Source organism: Tachypleus tridentatus, chromosome 6 (genome assembly GCF_004210375.1).
Source record: "Tachypleus tridentatus isolate NWPU-2018 chromosome 6, ASM421037v1, whole genome shotgun sequence".
Classification (NCBI taxonomy): Eukaryota; Metazoa; Arthropoda; class Merostomata; order Xiphosura; family Limulidae; genus Tachypleus; species Tachypleus tridentatus.
In genome coordinates this window covers 76285821-76304457 of record NC_134830.1, presented here as the reverse complement: position 1 = coordinate 76304457, position 18637 = coordinate 76285821, and the positions used below count along the sequence as shown (strand labels likewise).

Below are 18637 nucleotides of genomic sequence, written 5' to 3'. Positions count from 1 at the left end.
TTAACTAACATTTGGTTCAGTTGTTGTTTGAAATTCGCAACTATGTACGAACATGAGAAGCAAGTTTAAAATTGTAGGTTTTATAAAATATTTGAAACTATTACTTACAAAATTGCTGTCGGTAATAAAATAAAATGTTTATTTGATACGAAGTTAATAATTTAGTTTAAAAGTTCTATGTTTCGAAAATTAGGCTCCGAAACAGACATCATTTTACAAAGTAAAATTATAAAACAATTTTATTTATTCTTTTAAAAAGTGTCTACTAATTAAAATTATGTTTCACAAATAAAATGTATTTTGGATTGTGGATCTTTTTTGGCTTGCATATCTTTCTTTTAAAGCTTAGGAAAATATTATCCATCCTGGTATAAATGAGAAAGTGTGTGCGTGTGTTTTCTTATATCAAACACACATTGGGCTGTCTGCTGAGTCCACCGAGGGTAATCGAACCACTGATTTGAGCGTTGTAAATTCGAAAACTTACTGCTGTCCCAGGGAAGACAAGTGAGAAAGTAGTTATCGAAACTATTCAGACACACGCGCTGATTGATTGCCTCAAACAATCACGAAGAGGTAGAGACTATGACGTCGTTGTTTCACGAAATGGAATCATAGTGCACTTTTTAGGTCACCATGACAACCAGTATTTGTCCAGAGAGCGGGTTGTTAGGACCATGCTGTTAAGCCACCACGAAAAGCGAAAGTTATCATGCCACCCAAGGGCCACTTTGTGGCACCAGAGGAAGATTTGATATGATTGTTTGTTTTCAATTTTGCGCAAAGCTAAACAAGGGTATTCTGAGCTAGCCATCCATAATTTAGCAGTGAAAGATTAGAAGGAAGGCAACTAGTTATCATCACCCACCACCAACACTTGGATCACTCTTTTACCAATGGTTTTCTGCTGAGATAGTAGTAAGTCTTCAGATTTACAATGGTAATACCAGGGGCTTGATTTTCTTTGGTGGACTCAGCAGATAACACATTGTGACTTTGCTGCAAGAAAAACACCGACACACAGACAATCACACTTTCACTAGGTGTATTATGTTTATTTGATAAAGGTGGACAGTGAGATTGTACTTCCGAAAGACTGTATACAGATTTCAATATGTTGCGATTTGTGTTTATAATTTCCATTTGTTTCTACGGGAGGATAGTGTTGCTAACATATTTAATGAACTGGTGAAAAGTGTTTATCACAACAAGTGTTTTCAAAAGTATTTAATGAAACAGCCAATTGTGTTTTTATGTCTTAGTATACATTTATTATAGGGATTATAGTTTTTACTTCCCTATTTAATCATACCTTTTTCATTTCTTGACGTTTCATATCCAAAACGCTTTCCTTTCAAGAAACAATACATAACTTCTATTTGTCCACATAAATATATAAATTCACATTCAGTAAATTATAAATTAAATGTAACCAAACTTTAACTTAATTAGAGCTTTTGTATATCACTGAATTTAAGAGTTAGTAAACATAGCTTACTGGTCATTTCACTCTCCATTGTGATACAAAATACTAAATGTGAATTCATGGTATTTTAATTTTTAATATTTTACAGGATATGTACAGGACATTTCAGTTAGCTTATAATTCTTCTATACTTTATATTCAATCAGACTCCATAAACTGATTATTCATCTTTCTGCATGTTTGAATATCAAATAAAAGTTTCCATACGTAAGAAAAATCACAATTTCTAAACAGAACTGATGACACAATTACGGAAACATTTATTAACAAAACTTCAAGATACACTATTATTTGTGTAGAGATCTTAGTTTATGATATTAGAATAGCTTACGTACAATGTTTGAACATAATTATATTATCACTTGTATTTTTCAGTTCAGTATATAATATTTTATATTGTTTATAAACAGTTCTATAAAGTCCTTATATTTCAACTGTACTTTACGACAATAAAGTTTTATATACTCTAGTCAAAGCCCGACATACACCAACCAGTTAAAGGTTCAGATTGTGTCAGCAGAAAATATAGTTAAGACTATTTTTCAACAATTGGTAACAGAGTTAGTTGTTTCTGGTTAGTGTGGATAAGTTTGGTCACAAGCTCAGACATTTTATTCTGTAATAAACTATCTAATTTGTAGTTGAATAATAGCATGCTTCTAATCACATGTTATAATTGTTCATCAATGCTCCAGACTCAGAAAATGTATTTTTTGAAAGTGATAGAGATTTTTGAAGCAATGTTACTGTAACATGCGTTGTTGATGCGTGTCAGACAAAGTTTGTTTTCAAATATTTTATGTTGATTCTCAAGTTCAGGCTAATTTCTAGATACTTAATGATCAATGTCACACATGCAGAGAAGGTTGAGCTATTCCAACACATTGCTGACACATCCCATTTAATAGCAAGTTCAGAATCTTGACCCGTTGTATAAAACCAAGTGACATGTTCGTGTAAAGCTAAAACAACTAATGCGTTTGTTTCTACAAAACTGAAGGACAAACCAGAATTTATATTTACATATCTCTTGAAACTTCACTTTATTACACTGTAGTATTTAAACATATTAATTTACCAAAGCACAAAATAAACTTTCCTCAAATGAACGTAATTGAAAAAAAAAAAAAAAGCCGACAATAATAATCGTAAAGGGACCTTTAGTTATAAATCAATTGATTATTACTTGACTATTTAAAAACAGATATTTTCTTACATGAATTTTGAAATTGTTATTATAACATGAATTATCTTTTCACTTACAAGCTATATAAACGGTCAGTAACAAACCAGTGCTTTGTGATTTTCTTACATAAAACTCGTATTTCATATAAAATTTTAATACATACTAACATATTATTTACGAAAAAGTATATTTATGAAATACTGACTTATGGCTCAGTTTAATAATACCTGCACTATATACTTGTTCTAGCATTATATTAGTCAAATGTAACAAACTATATGTTTACATTACTATTTTAATTAAATTATTGATATTCAGCAAAATATAAATGGTATTCCTCACAATGATCAACATAAGACTCAGAGATTTCCGTCTAACAGAGATCTATAACTGTATAATATACCAACATTTCTCGCGTCATGATGGCTCTGGTAACGCCCCCATTGGTTGCATGAAAACTTCCACCTGTCATGGGGGTCTAACAACACGCCCTTAGTAATACATTATCTTGACAACTTCTAGCTATCATTGCGGTCGACAAATGTGGTCTCTTGTGCCACTTCATGAAACTATGACGTCATTGTCTTATTGCTTGAGGCAAACAATCATCGCGTGTGTCTGAACAATAATCCTTGATGACGAGTGAACCTGACGATGACTGAAGAAGGTCGAAACGTTGTTTGCTCCTCTGTTAATGCTTTCTCTACTCACACCAGCCGTTTTTAAATATATAATGTGTCTGAACAATCCTAATAACTACTTGAGAATATGTAAGTGCTTTGCACAACGTAAAGTTACTTTATAATGAATTTTGTTTATAAGTTAGAAATATTATCTTAATTAATTATTGTAACTAAATTATTTATTGATATCTGTTATTTTTTTAGTGGAAACCCTGGATCAGTATCAACAAAAGAGAAAATGGAACTTGCATATCTGGACCAATTGGTAACATTCTGAAAATGTTGTCCAAGGAAGTAAAATTCAGGTAGATTCATAATGAATGCAACGATAATTATTTTGGTCTCAAGCTTGTCCTAAAATATTTTGTCACTTAAAAAACATATAACGAAGGAACCTACTATATTTTTAATATCAACTTTAACTTTTTCATACATCATATACGTTTTTGTTCCGCTTATACGAGGATGTTTTATAAAATAAATATACATTTCAATGTCCTTTTATTAGCTATGTAGCAAACAATTAATATTACGCATGCTCTCCTTTTGCTTTAATAACTGTAGACATACTTTCAGGTATTGTTGCTAAATATTTAATGAAAGTGTCTTCTGAGATTTTAATCCAAATGATTCTAATACACTCCCATAAAGTTTCTTTGGAAGTATGCAACTTTGGATTTGTCTGCCATTTGAGAGATCGAGAACTTGACAAATCAAAGTTACTGCTCAGTTGGTTTGAGATTGGAGTTCTGTGGGAGTCATTACATCATTTTAATGACTCTAGCACTTTCTTTCTTAACTAAGTAATTTTTCCACAAGTTAGATGAGTATTTAGTACGTTATCTCCTTGATAGTGGAGTCCTTTCACAAACCATTGGGTATATCATGAAAGATCAGTATTTGATGGTGCTTGATTTGGTCCTTTATTACATCTGATTTGCATATATCTCCTGCTATTTCAAGAGAAAACCACCCCCAAACTATCACACTACCTCCCCCACGTTTCATAGTAGGTGCTATGCATTGAGGTAAGTATCTATCACCTTTTTTCTTCACTGAAAGCACAACCTATACTTTGAACCAAATATTTGAAACATAAAATCATCCACTTGTAACACCTTTTTCTAATCATCAATATACTAGTTTTTGTACATTTTAGCAAATTTCAATCTCTTGAAAATACTTGGGAATTGATGTAAAGGTTTTAAACTGCTACACGACCAAATATTCCATTGTTGTTGAGCCTTCTCAATACTGTAGATCTGGACACTTTTCTGTCTTTTGGTACACAGTCGTTTATTTCATGCTTCAGTGGCAGTACTTCTTTTGTTTCAAAGGCTGCACAAGTGAAGATTCTTAACATCAGTATCATTTAGTTTAGGTGTTCTGCCTCTTCCTGTCCTATTTTCAAATTTACCTGTCTTGGTTTCACGATCTAAGGTGCACTTAACAATGTTTGGGGAGCATTTCAAGTCAGTAGCAATTTGTTAGGAAGTCAAACCAGTATCATAAAAAGCTTTTGTGCGAACTCTCTGCTCTACCGACAAAATCCTACACTTTTCGGCCCGTGGCATCATAACAAAACTTGGCATATAGTGTTAAACATTGTTTTTATCAAGGTTTGTTTGTGGAGTGCTATTATATTGATTTTGTCTAACGTATACAGTACCATATGCTAGCTTCCTGCTAGTTTCTTTCCACATAGTTAAGACATTGTATTGGGTAACATGACAGTTATTTTAGACCCTAAATTTCATATGTATAGTCATTTAAGCAGAATTCTCATGATCTCCCCTTAGTAAAAATATATAGAATTCTAAAGAATGATAAGTATTCTCACCTCAGCTCATTAAATTATCAACAGAAATCAGTGAAGTATTACTGTGGTGTTGAAATTTGTATTCAACATGTAATGACATGGAATAATTAGCTCCATAAATTGGAAATAATGACAAAATATTTTCTTGTTGTAACACTTTTGCACAGTACTTTATATAAAAGCAAAAAGTCCCCGTCCACACTGACGGGAAAAATTTAAGTTAATCTATCAATTTAAATTATTTCATGGACTTTAAAAATATTAATTGTGTTTCACTTAGAGCTAAAGCTCTGAGCTGCTTATATCATCCACTGCTAAAAGTGATTGTTGACTATTTCAGGTATACTAAGAGATGCTCAACAATAACACAGGTAAATCTATATTCATATTCTTTACGTTACATTGCAACGTGAAGTTTGAATATTATTGTTGTTAATTCCTAATAGTTCAGTGTAGACTGTAGAGTATCCTATGTTGGTATCAACATTATTCAGTGTAGACTGTAGAGTATCCTATGTTGGTATCAACATTATTCAGTGTAGACTGTAGAGTATCCTATGTTGGTATCAACATTATTCATGCCTGTTTTCCTGTCACTTCAGAAGTGGATGTTTAGCTTTACTTGCATGTGAAGCCTTCCAAACGCAGCGAAGAAAATGGCTGTCATAAATGTGAGAAAGAACAACGCTAGGAAAACAGTACAATTTGTCATGCATATAATGTTATATATAATATATGTGTGTGTGTCTATAACTGTCATTTGGGTTAAAATCAACATGTCTTCAAACAGAAATATTTACTTATACGTTTTTTCTGTCTACAAATAAGACACGCATTGAAAAGTAACTGTTTTATGTATATATCAACGAATTGTTATTGTAATAGGAGATTTAAATAATGTTAAAACTTGTTCGCTTATGTTTTCTGTAGGATCAAACACGTTTACACACACAACGGGTGGTGTATGTACACTGCAGTTCTTACTCAACAAATATTTTTTGTTTGTAACATATGCACACGCAAACACAAATAGACAAATAAATATATAGACAGAATGATACAATAACAAAGCTTTAATTTCACGTGTACGCGTACTCAGTTAAAATTATTTTTTGATACATGATAAGTACGTTTTAATAAAGCGATCTCTCAGCTGCTTTTATAGGTTTTTTTTAAGTTCGCGCAAAGCCATACAAGAGCTATCTGAGCTAGCCGACTCTAATTTAGCGTGAACGACTAGACAGAGTGAAGGCAGCTAGTCATCCCCACCCACCGCCAACTCTTGAGCTACTTTTACAAACAGATAGTTGGTTTGACCAGTACATTAAAACGCCTCCACGGCTGAAAAACCGAGTTTGGTGGGGCGGGGGATTTGAACCTGCGATTCTTCTAAGTTAACGTCAAAATCTTCACATTGCTAATGCACTGTAGATCGGGTGTGGGCAAGTTATATTTCATAGTGGTCACAAGTGTGGCTAATGAAAACAACGTTGGCCACACTATTAAAAAAATTGAAAGATGTTAGTTTAATCAAAGTAACTGCATTTCAACTAACCTTCAATGTGAAATTTTATGGGGGTTTTCATTAACAAGTTTCGTGAAATATAGCTTAATATCTATGCTAAATTTATGTCAGTAAGCCGAGATCTGTATCTAGACTTCAGAAAATCTAGCGTAGAAAATGTTGACTCACACACCCATGTGGATCCAAACAAATCCACACTTATCCAAAGACAAAAAAGATTTAATTTCCTTACGGAAATTTCCTAAGTATTGAAATGGATCATGCAAAAATTCAAATATCAATTTCAAATTTTTTAAATTCGGAGAAACGTGATTCAAATATTTGAGACAGATTTTTGATCCAGTTTACTTAGAGATCGTCTTTAGCAGCAGAGAAATCATAGTCGTTATTATTTTCTAGAAAACTATTCAACTTTACAAAATGTGTCAAATCATTCTTTTGTTATTGTTCCGCAAGGGAGTTTAGCTTCAATTGAAATTCATAAATAGAGTTTGATTGCTCCCTCATTATTTTACCTCTTCCTTGAAGCTTCCGTATTCAAATTATTCAACTGAGCCATCATGTCGCACAGAAAGTGCAAATCACATTGTCATGACAAAGTTTAAATTTCAGGGGAATTTTCAATCTCACCATTTCCAATAAGATATTTATTTATTTGAGGAAATAAGCAAGTAAATCGTTCCAAGACTTTTCCTCTAATTAATCATCTTACATTTGCAAAATCAGTAAGATCATCCAAAGTACAGTCATTGATTTTCTTCAAGGACTTAACAAACTGTCGATGGATGAAAGAGGTTCCACTTCTAATATAATTCACAATTTTTACAACAATGTCCATCAAATTTTTCAATTCATCACATTTAGACATCTGAGTACATAAATTTTCCTGATGCAAAATGCAATGGAAAGATGGCAGCGTGGACTTCACATTATTTTCAATTAAATGCTGCTTTGAAAGAGAAATAAATCCTAATTTCGCCCCAGTCATGGCGGGAGCACCGTCTGTTGTGACAGAAACCTGTTTTTTAAGATCCAGGTTGAATTTCTGTGACATTTCAAGAAATTTTTTTCCACATGTTCGATCTCGTAATCCACAAGGGTCAAGCATTTCTTCCCTCACTTGAAGATCTGAAGTTACATGTTGATTGGTTTGTTTTGAATTTCCCACAAAGCTACACCAGGGCTATCTGTGCTAGCCGTCCCTATTTAACAGTGTAAGACTAGAAGGAAGGCAGCTAGTCTTTACCACCGACCGCCACCTCTTGGGCTACTCTTTTACTAATGAATAGTGGGATTGGGCGTCTCATTATAACGCCCCCAGGGCTGGGAGGGGAAGCATGTTTGGTGTGACCGGGATTCGAACCCGCGACCCTCGTATTATAAGTCGAGTGCCTTAACCACCTAGCTATGCTGGACCATTATATATTGAACCCAAAATATCAACTGTGCAGTGTAACTAACATTTGTCAACTCATCTGGTGCTAAAGAAAATATAAAGTTTTTTAGTTGTTGAAGCAACTTATTTTCTATGTCTTTAGCTAACTCTAGCATTCTGCGGGCAATTGTTCTCCGACTTAATTGCAAATTATTTACCTTTTGAAGAATATCGCCTTTTATTTTTTGAATTATAATTCTTCAACATAGTTTAAATGACCACAATCAATATTTCTTTTACTAGTTCAGCATCAGAAAATTATTTCTTTTTTTGATCTAGAATACAAGCTACTTTAAAGCTACCTAACGTAACTAGTTTAATCGAGGATAAAAATCTTTTCAGTCCTACCTTTTGTTCATGAAGTTGTGCTTTCAGATAGCTAATTTCATTCACATGATTTTTGCTGTCAAGTGGAAACTTTACATCAAATTCGTTGTAACAAATTGTTAAAGTGTTGCTTAAGGTTGTATACTTTATTATTCATAAAATCTTTGTTACACAAAAGACACACTGGCTTACTATTTGCTTCAATCACTGCAAATTTTAACTCCCAACTTTCATTAAATTCTCGTTTCATGTTTCTTCAGTCATGCTCCATTTTCTTTTCGGTAGTAATGCCAGAATTAATTAAACTGTCTTTATTTTCTGAGTGTTTACCATCATCTGGATTCTCGCAAATCTCACAAATAACAATTGAAAACAGCTGAATAACCATCCAAATTCAAATAGATTTTCGAAGTAGTTGATCGTTCTTAACAATATGACATTATACGAGGTACAACTATTAAATCATCGTTTGTGTTTTTAGGAGTCTGACGTTGCTCTTGGACCATTTGCTGCCACCTATGACAGATCAAAAGTTGCCAAGCATTGCCAGTGGTTACTTAGCAATTATGACAGGTAGAATGAAAAAAAAACAACAACACAGCTAACGTTTTCGGATACATTGTAACTTTTGATTGGCAGGTATATTTCCGCAGTATATCTTAACTTTCAATTTGCAAAATATTTTTTCCATTGGTGTTGACATATAGTTTTAGTAGAGTGTTATTATCATGTAAATAAAATCTATTGTCAAATTCTAATTGCTCTTTATAGTACAAATACTAATTATGATAATTTTGTCTTTAGAAATATATCATGGACGCAGTAAATGGGAAAAATTGACTTTCATATCAACATCCTTTTCAGGACTTCTATCTTATAAATAAACACTCATTTTCTGATTATTTGTTCAAACTTTGTCAAGCTAAGTTATTGATGAACGTCTGCCTCCCTCAAATAATTATAAATATAATTTTTTCCCTTACTTTATGGCCGCAAATTCTAGAACTGTTGTTAATAATCCTTATCTAAAACAAAAGTCACCTTACTTAAGATAATTGGTTTAAAATAAACAATATAACACGCAAAAAATTACATACAATTATTGCGTTACCTTTAACACAAAGAAAAGGTTACCTAAGAGTTGTCCCCTGGGGAGACAACCGTAAGTCAAAGGAATTACAATGGTAAAGTGCGAGGTTGATGCGCCGAAAAGAGGCACAGAGGTATATCTGCAGATATTTACCACGAAAAACCTCATTTCAGTATTCGTGGTAAGCAAAGCACAGATGACTCATTGTGTAACTTTGTGCATAATTATAAAAAACAAACAAAATGTAAGAATGTTGACATAACTTTAAAATTTACGCTTTCAATAACTCGATTTCTTTATTTCATCTTAACTGCAAAATAATTTAATAATTCTTTAAAAGAAACTTTTCTGAATTATCATATAAACTTGAAAATTAAAATGTTCTGGGATAAAAATGGCTTAAATCATTAAATTATAATTGAAGCTGTTTTACGTGAAATTGAATTAATTCAAATGGCAGTAAGTAGAATATTTAATTATCACAAATATAAAAACAAAACGAAGCTATTAATGAATTGTAAAAATTAAGATCGTTTTTGTGAAATACAGCTTTACATGAGCAGTTTATTGATGTGCAGGACTTAAGCATTTGATCATTTGTTTCTTAGCATTCTTCTTTTTTCAGGCCTAATAGTCTGCATATTTGAAAAAATAAATATATATTTCAATATCTAACATTTTCTCGAAATATTTGAAAGCTAGTCAAATAAAATGATAAGGAATTTTTATTTACTATTTGTTGATTTTTAATTAAAGCTATTTTATTCGTTTAGTTTGTTTTTAACTTTGCATTCAAGAATTTGTTGAAAATAAATTTAGTAGGAAATTTTAATTACTTAAGAAAACTAAATTATTGTCGTTAAATTTGTTCTTTAAGTAATGATTATTTTATATAAAATAATTGCATGGTCAGCTTCCTCCCACTGTTAATATTAAAATGTAATTTTATGAAATGATAGATTGTCAGTTATTATATTTATATTGTTTCATAACTTTTAATCTCGTTATTCCCAAAATATGCAAAAATGAAAAGTTGTCTCACTTGAGGAAAGTTTCAGTGGTTTAATGGTAACTTTCTTGGATTATAGCACTTGAAATCGAATTTCGATACTCACCGTGGACTAATAATAATACTTTGTCATTCCTACATATGGTTTAAAGTAAGGTTTCAAACTAAAATTAAGCGACTTAATTAAATGAAGTAATCAGAAATGAAGCAACAGTAAATGATATACTATTTGTTCCATTGGAATAAAGAGTATACTTAATTTCTTTCAAATATTTATTTATGGTTTTTACCATATTTACTTTAATATTTTAAATAACTAATAAAGATTTAAAATTTCTAATTAAATTTGACATAATACGAAGTTTGACATTAGATTAATAAACTTGAAGGTGAAGTCAAAAATGGATAGCAACCAATGGTATTTTTGTTTTTGTAATCATTATGCTGAATAGAAGTTTTCTAACTATATATTTTTATTATCATTTATTTTGCTTTATATTAACAATTAATAAATTTACTTTTAACTAAATATAATGAAACAACAGATAATCACATTTCCTCCTCCACTGCGTGTGATAAAGGAGAGCTTTCTGTTTTCTGTTGCTTTTTTCTAACTCTGCATGAATAGGCCCGGCATGGCCAAGCGTATTAAGGCGTGCGACTCGTAATTTGAGGGTCGCGGGTTCGCATCCCCGTCGCGCCAAACATGCTCGCCCTTTCAGCCATGGGGGCATTATAATGTGACGATCAATCCCACTATTCTTTGATAAAAGAGTAGCCCAAGAGTTGGCGGTGGGTGGTGATGACTAGCTGTCTTCCCTCTACTCTTACACTACTAAATTAGGGACGGCTAACACAGATAGCCCTCGAGTAGCTTTGTGCGAAATTCAAAATAAACAACTGACTGTATATTTTCGTCGTCCCTTTTAATACATAATTTTTTTTTTTTTAGATCTGAATGACTGATACCAGAAGTCTGCAAATCAGTCAAAGTAAATGTTTAAGCGTAATTTCTATAATGAGAATATGAAGCACATGATGAATAGCTACTCAAACATGTATTGAACCACTACCTGTGTATTTTCTGTAAGAAAGAAAGTTTTTATCATCTGTTCTACATGCTAACGACGAACACAAACCATACTTTCAGCTTTAACAAGCCGGAAACAAGACTTGTCTGCAAAGATGATATGTTTCCAGTATCATGCTGTTTTACCCAAGTAACACAGTGACAACGGTGAATTCTGGTTAATATCAGTTTGTATACAGTATTCTTGCAAAAGAACCTTGTCAGGTCAGTCTCATATTCACCGTTTCTCTAGATACCCTGAAATAAACGTGTTCATGCCATTTCTATCATAAGCTGTAAAATTTCATTCGACCTTGATGTATTCAACTGATCAAAACATGGTCATATTGGGCAGTAGATTTTTGGTGTCTATCAGATAACAGTCTTTGAAAAACATTTCATGTAGTCGGATGATGTTTCAGTATTTAAGATACAGTACATTAGGGGTACCCTATTTTCTGGCAATGTTTGTTTGCTTCATGCTAATTCTGGTCAATGGAACAATTTGACACCCTATAACTTCTGGCAAGTAACAAAGTATAACTCCACAACAAGTACAAAGAAACTGTCTAAACAAAACGTAAATCTGTTTGGAAAACGAATGTACTAAAAGCACACACTTTTATACAAAACAGGCGTGTATGTCTATTTTGACGAACAAATGTTCAAACCAAACTCACACAGACCAGAATAACAACTTGTACACGTTTGTACAATCATACTCTTGCTTCCATGTTACTTACTACTTGGGCATTTACTCAATAATTACTCCATGCGTGTTGACACTAACATAAACATAAAACAGCATGCAAACATTAAGATGATTAAGGAGTTTGTAATCTCTTCTAATTCTTCTCTAAAGTAGGTTAAGTTTGTTCTGAAAGTTCATTGAGATTATTTTGCTGATCAGATTTGGCAATATTGCTCTATAAACACTTATCACTAAAAGCACTTTAAAATTAATGGGCCTTTGTTTTTCTTTTCTCAGTCAAGTATTCTTTGACTATATTGTTATACCGTCACAACTCACGCACGTCTAAAGAGTTTTACCAATAGTTTTTCTTTTCTCAGTCAAGTATTCTTTGACTATATTGTTATACCGTCACAACTCACGCACGTCTAAAGAGTTTTACCAATAGTTTTTCTTTTCTCAGTCAAGTATTCTTTGACTATATTGTTATACCGTCACAACTCACGCACGTCTAAAGAGTTTTACCAATAGTTTTTCTTTTCTCAGTCAAGTATTCTTTGACTATATTGTTATACCGTCACAACTCACGCACGTCTGAAGAGTTTTACCAATAGTTTTTCTTTTCTCAGTCAAGTATTCTTTGACTATATTGTTATTCCGTCACAACTCACGCACGTCTAAAGAGTTTTACCAATAGTTTTTCTTTTTACTACTTCTGACACAAGCGTGTGTAGATTACTTTTAATGAAAATCATTAAACAAGCATGAAACTTTACTATCATATTAAAGACAGCCATGAGAATACAGGTGAATCATAATCATGGTGAAAACATGCTTATATTGACAGAAACTGGCTGCAATTATTTAACTTTTATTTTTGATACACCCGTGTTCGGCCCGGCATGGCCAAGCGCGTTAAGGCGTTCGACTCGTAATCCGAGGATCGCGGTTTCGCATCCCCGTCGCGCCAAACATGCTCGCCCTTTCAGCCGTGGGGGCGTTATAATGTGACGGTCAATCCCACTATTCGTTGGTAAAATAGTAGCCCAAGAGTTGGCGGTGGGTGGTGATGACTAGCTGCCTTCCCTCTAGTGTTACACTACTAAATTAGGAAGGACTAGTACAGATAGCCCTCGAGTAGCTTTGTGCGAAAGTCAAAAACAAACAAACGCCCGTGTTTTTTCTAAGGAAGTCTTTTGATAATACAATACGTTTACAAAAAATACATCTTTTTTGTGAGAAAACCAAAAAGATAATAATTTCTATCTTAACCTTTTATATAAAGAATAATATATATTCAAAGGAAGCTTTTATCTACGTGCGAAGTTTTATTTACCATTTATTAGATTTATATAAAGAAACCAGTTTATAGTATGTTTTAGAAAAAACAATTTTCATGTGAAACAGAGTAACACAATATTTTCGAATTGCTTTTTATAGCAGTGAATGTTACTATATGAAATTAAACGACTCGTGTAGCTACGTTACGTGATTACTTATCTGAGTTTTTATCGTGGCACAAATTCGGCTGTTGTGTAGTGATGTAGCGACTAAAGGTATTACAGATGAGTGAGGTCTTATGTTTAATGCAATGTTTTTTCAAAGTATTCAGTTTTTCATGTCAAAATTTATTATTTATGAAACCATTTGCTTTTAAAGTTAATTTCATAGTAAGTTAGGTTGGAGAGTATTTTGTCATTAGTGATAATGTAATTGTAGCTTTGAATGGCGACTAACCATCATGTGAAATTAATGGAATACTTCCTGATGCCGATTGTTCAGTTAGAAGCATATAATATACTAGGAAAGTTTAATTAAATAAGAGATTGGCCCGCCTTTTTTATGATGACCAAAAGGAAGAAATCGCTGTATTTCCTTCTCTCGTTCAGACAGTGAGTTTGAGTCTTTATCTGTGTCTGTACTTTTATCTCCTAATACACAGTTTGAGTATTTTTTTACTGTGAAAACAAAACAAAATATTGCAATTTCAGTTTCAACATCTAACTCTCATTAGTTGGTGGATGTGACACAGGGGTATTATCACATAATACTTTAATAATCATTTAGATGTTTAGAAGTTTAAAATAATATTTAAATAAAGTGCCAGAATACGTTTTTTTTTAATATCTTAAAGAACGAAGTCTAATTAATATCTTTAAGGTTATTAAGGTTACTTTAAAGCTATCAGAGAAGACTTGAAGGTGTGCGTCTTGACAAGAACGTGGCTGACAGTTCTTGTGTTAGTGATTATGACACGTGCAGTTGTCTTACTAATCATTATACGTTTCTCTTTATTCCCCTGCTATTTGTTTTAGCTTCCTCTAACTTGCCTGAAACGACATCGGGACGCCTTCTGGTGGGAGTTTGGTGGTTGGGAATTATCGTCTTGGTGAATGCCTTCAGTGGCCATTTGAAGGCTGCTATGACCGTGAAACACGATTTTGATAAAATGTCCTCTTGGAGAGATTTGGCACAGAAACCCGACATAGCTCGTATTGTGTGGAAACGAACTGCTTACGAAGAAAACCTTAAAGTAAGGTGTCAAATGAATAGCTATATATGGTATAGTTACCTTAATACGTCTGGATGATGTCAGTTCTATTTGACCGAAAGATTTAGAAGCAAACCTTTTAGTGTCCAGCTGTATTGTTGATGGAACTGGTTATAAATTACGGTGTTAACAGAAACATCATTCGTTGATAACTACCTATCGGTAATTATTTGTGGCTTGTTTGAAGTTAAGCATAAAGCTACACAATAGGCTATCAGTAGTCTGCCCACCAAGGATATTGAAATCCTGTTTCTAGCGTTGTAAATTCGCAGATATACTGCTGTGACACTGAGGAACTAGAGCAGACATGGCCAGGTGGTTAAGACACTCGGCTCGTAATCTGAGGATCGTGAGTTCGAATACCCGTCACACAAAACATGCTCGCCCTTTCAGGCGTGGGGGCGTTATAAAGTGACGGTCAATCCCATTTTTCGTTGGTAAAAGAGTAGCCCAAGAGTTGGCGGTAGTGGGTAGTGATGACTAGCTGCTTTCCATTTAGTCTTACATTGCTAAATTAGGTACGGCTAACGTAGATAGTCCTCATATAGCTTTGTGCTAAATTCAGAAACAAACCAAACCAAACAATATTCTACTGTCTCCTGGCGTCTTGCGATAACTTGTTTTTATATACCTTATAGACGAGACTCCCGAATGTAGAACAATGTTCAAAGACATGCTAGTGTTTTCGTAAAACACGTGAGTTTATACAAATTTCAACAATGCACTAGTACGTTTTTGTAAAACAAATATTGTTGATTCTCACTCTTGAGAATCTTCTACAAATTTACGATACAGGTGGGACTTGCGCAACACATATCTAGCAATGTACGTCACATGCGCTAAACTGAAACAAATGGAGATTTAAAATAAATGTATAACAGTAGGTCAGTTACATGTTGAATGTGTTCAACTTCAAACCGTTCAACTTCAATGGATTAACTTCTAACATTAGTATTTCGACAAGGTCATTAAATATCTTTATAGATAAAAGTCAGTGTCGTCGGGCCAAACAAGCTAGCTCGCTTAAACGAGGCATAACAGTATCAACTCAGAATTAATTTGCTCGTCGTGGACCTGGGTCGTCGATAAAATACTCAGTTTTAGACCAGACAGAAGACTCAATGTTGTTTGTAAGCTTGTAAAGCTCTCGTATATAAAGCAATATTTGTAATAACCGTTATTATAAATTGTATTACTGTTTGTATAGTAAAATATATTTGTTTTAAAAAAATCTGTGTATCTATCTTGTTGGCAAATATTTTAAATTTGATACATATCTACATTTAATTAACTTCTAAATTCAAATTAAAAGTTTTGGGTGTTTGAAATCGTAACACTTAACATAAAAGAGCGGAGACTCGTCCGTAATAAATTATAATATGTAATACCATAAATATATTTGTAAAAACGGCTCGTTTGGGTTGAGAAAATATTTTACGTAGAGGAGTGAACAACGTTTCGACCTTCTTCAGTCATCGTCAGGTTCACCGAAGAAGGTCAAAACGTTGTTCACTCCTCTACGTAAAATATTTTCTCAACCCAAACGAGCCGTTTTTACAAATATATTTCTCTACAAGTGGGTTTTCTCGACATCACTGATTAATACCATAAATGTTTAATTGGATAGATATTAGGTGATTGTCCTGGCTATTCCATGACATCACATCTCTTATTTGCAAGATATCTTTTAACGACTCTACAATTGCAGAGAAACTTGTTTGATCATTTTGCTGGTTAATTGGAATAAGAATATCTAAGAAACTACAGCAGGTAAACAATGCTGTGTATGATAATATACAACTAAAATAATGAAAGGTTTAGATACTTACGAAAGCAGTGTTAAATTTTAGATTTCAGATAATATTTGAATAGCTCTCGTCGAGAAATTAACCTGAAGATGATCTAGGAAGGTTGAAACTTTGTTCTCTGCTTTATTAGTAAAAGTGTATATATCCACACCAGCCGTCCTGAGATATATCTCTCAGTTTTTGTGAAACTATTACCTCGTTCTCTCCAGTGCTTATAGTAGCTCTCTTCCCCCTCCCCAACTGAAATCGTCTCACTTGTGTCGCCCTCTTTCGGTGTGTCTAACAACAATCTCCTAACTATTCATCGAACGAAATGTAACGAGGCATTGCAAGCAATGACAAAAATTTCACGAATTTCATTTGCGCTTAACTCGATAGATGTGTCTTAATTATTATAAATAGATGTTTATATAATATCCTTTTAAAATGATTCTTTATCTTGCTAAGGGATTTATGATAAGGAAGTAACTGTTAAGAGGTATATGAGCCTCGTATATTTGTTCATTTAAAATCAGTTTAACTTGTATAAAATCATTAACAATTTTAGACAAAAATTTTAGTTTTCATTAGTATTTAACAGGCGTTACCAGGAAACTGAAGTTCATTTTGTAGTTTGAGACCTACTAAACAAACTCGAAAGAAATATTTGTTATGAAAAATATATTTTGCTTTTTCTCCACACTTTCTGAAGGAATAAAAGATTTAGTAAAATATTTTTTGTAAATAATTGTAATATACTACATATAAGCTCGTTCTTTGAAAGAACCAGATATCCAAAAGTATAATATGTGATGTGTTTATTTGTTGTTGTTTTTTAATTTTGCGCAACTCTACACGACGGATACCTGCACTAGCCGTCCTTAATGCAGTAGTGAAAGACTATAGGGTAGGTACCCCCCCTTCATCACTTGCGTTATTATTTTATCAACGAATTGTGGGATTTACCGTAACGTTGTAACGCCCTTCTGAGATTACGAGTTGAGCGTCCCTAACCACCTGGTCATGCAGGGCAAAAGGTACGTGATTTATTATACGTAACAACAGCAGTATACATGATTTTTTTCTCAAGAAGAAAAGTTTATGGTTACCATTTTTCATTAGGTTTCTGTAGTTGCAATATTAAATCGTATTTGGTAGTTTTTATACTCGAGAACGGTAGCAGATAGGTCTGTAAGAAACTGATAAGAACTATATTACATTAAAAGCACATAATATTTATACAGCTGTAATCCTTTCTTTATTTTTCATTCATACTGGTTTGATGTGTGGAGCGAAGCAAATGCCTAACTCAGGGATAGGCACTGCATCCAACTCGTTATATAATATTATCATGTTAATACGTAGCGGCATATTAACCTTATAAATACTGGTATTACTATCATCTTCCATAATATTCATAATGTTAGAAAAACACGTAGGTTCAAGAAGGCTTGAAAGAAGTGAAGTAAAACCCTTAAAATCCGAACGGTTTTGAAAGGTGGACCTTTCTTTCCCCAGTTTGCCCCTGAAGAAGAAAGGTCTACCTTTCGAAAGCACTTGGGTTATAGAGTTTTTGTTTCACGTCTTCCATAATATTTCATTGCAGTTTCACGTTTAAATGTTCGTTCACACAATCTTCTAAATGCATTTCAGTTGTTTTTTTTTTTTTTTTTTTACAGTGAGGATTACTAAGGAAATGTATTTGAGATATTATTTATAGAGTGAAAAATATTAATGATTTGTATGAAAAGAACAAGAAAATGTTATATAACGTTAATAAGCTAATTACACTTACTAACCGTAAAAGGCATGTTCAGAGAATGTGGACCTTGTCCACAAAGAGTTTACGTGATTTACATGAAGATGAAATGTATATTTAAAAAAAGGCAGTAGACGTTTTAGGTTTGTTAAAAATAATGGAGTAATATTTAACCATCCCACGACCTAGTTGGCTATATGTATATATTTTACATTACTGC

At 33.0% G+C, this 18637-nt stretch overlaps 1 long non-coding RNA gene across 1 annotated transcript; it reads left to right on the top strand.

Annotated features, from left to right (window-relative positions):
• The first annotated feature begins 3213 nt into the window (after nucleotides 1-3213).
• LOC143254589 (uncharacterized) lies at nucleotides 3214-9173 on the top strand. Its single transcript, XR_013030271.1, has 3 exons — nucleotides 3214-3442; nucleotides 3560-3660; nucleotides 8943-9173. It is a non-coding gene; the product is annotated as an uncharacterized LOC143254589 (long non-coding RNA).
• The last annotated feature ends 9464 nt before the right edge of the window (nucleotides 9174-18637 follow it).